General features: G+C 50.7%; 1 pseudogene; it reads left to right on the top strand.

Moving 5' to 3' along the window:
• The first annotated feature begins 266 nt into the window (after window positions 1-266).
• On the top strand, window positions 267-1,532 carry LOC104946211 (tripartite motif-containing protein 35-like; annotated as a pseudogene).
• The last annotated feature ends 3 nt before the right edge of the window (window positions 1,533-1,535 follow it).

The following is a 1,535-nucleotide window of genomic DNA, read 5'->3' as shown; positions in this document are numbered from 1 at the left end:
CATTGAATTCCATGAAGACAGATTGTGGTGAACATTAACAGCCTCACCCTGAAAGAACTGACCTTTGGACTCATAAAGTTCAAACTATCATGAGGCGAGGCAATACAACCGAGAAGGGTTGCACAATGACGGATGAGAAATAACATCATTAACAGTTTAGTTTCCCCTGAGAAAGAACGACGATAGGAAAGGGAACTGGAATACTGCCTGTTCAACCTGATGGAGAGGTTTCACAAGGAGAAAGACTAAAACTAACTTCCAGGGAGGTTTCAAGAAGGAAGTGTTCTGCTTCACTCTGAGACTTCACGGCTTCCAGTATGGAGCACGATCTGAGCTGTCCGGTCTGTTATGACATCTTTAGAGATCCCGTCATCCTGTCCTGCTGCCACAGCTTCTGTTGAGGCTGTCTGCAGAGCTGGTGGAGAGAGAAAGAAGGGAAGGAGTGTCCGGTCTGTAAGACGGGACATTTAAAGAACTCACTTCCTCCTAACTTTGCTTTAAAGAACCTGTGTGAGAGTTTCTTAGAGGAGAGAGAGCAGAGACCTCCGGAGGCTCTCTGCAGTCTGCACTCTGAGAGACTCACACGCTTCTGTCTGGACCATCAGCAGCCAGTGTGTCTCGTCTGCAGAGATTCAGAGAAACACAGCGAGCACAGATTCAGACCCATCGATGAAGCTGCTCGACGACACAGGAAGGAGCTCCAGGAGTCTCTGCAGCCTCTGAAGAAGAAGTTAGAGACTTTTGAACGAGTTAAAGTGAAGTTTGATCAAACAGCAGGACACCTGAAGCTCCAGGCTCAACACACAGAGACGCAGATTAAGGAGCAGTTTCAGAAGCTTCACCAGTTTCTAGAAGAGGAAGAGGAGGCCAGGATGGCTGCACTGAGGGAGGAAGAGAAGCAGAAGAGGAGGATGATGGAGGAGAAGATGGAGGCTGTGAGCAGAGAGATAGCAGCTCTTTCTCACACAGTCAGAGCCACAGAGGAGGAGCTGAGAGCTGAAGACGTCTCCTTCCTGCTCAGCTACAAGGCTGCAGTGGAGAGGCTGCAGCGCCCCCTGCTGGAGGCTCCACAGCTGCCCTCAGGAGCTCTGGTAGACCAGGCCAAACACCTGGGCAACCTCAGCTTCAACATCTGGAGCACGATGAAGGACATGGTGTCCTACCATCCTGTTGTCCTGGACCCAAACACTGCTGGTTCTGACCTCGTCCTGTCTGAAGATCTGACCTGTGTGGGACCAGGAGAGGAGAAACCTCCTGATAACCCAGAGAGGCTAGATAGCTCTGTCCTGGGCTCTGAGGGCTTTGACTCAGGGACTCACAGCTGGGACGTCCAGGTTGGAGACAACACAGACTGGGATCTGGGTGTGTTAGCAGAGTCTGCACAGAGGAAGGGAGACGTAATGTCTGGATTATTGAGAATACGTAATACGTGGTTTGGTGGATACATAGCATCCTCTCCATCCGGTCCATCCACTGGTCTCTCAGTTCAGAAGAGGCCTCAGAGGGTCAGAGTGAATCTGGACTATAACGGAGGA

This window comes from Notothenia coriiceps, unplaced genomic scaffold (assembly GCF_000735185.1).
Source record: "Notothenia coriiceps isolate Sejong01 unplaced genomic scaffold, NC01 NC01_scaffold00010775, whole genome shotgun sequence".
In the NCBI taxonomy this organism is placed as follows: Eukaryota; Metazoa; Chordata; class Actinopteri; order Perciformes; family Nototheniidae; genus Notothenia; species Notothenia coriiceps.
Note: the sequence above shows the minus strand (reverse complement) of the source record. Positions and strands in the feature narration are given on the sequence as shown.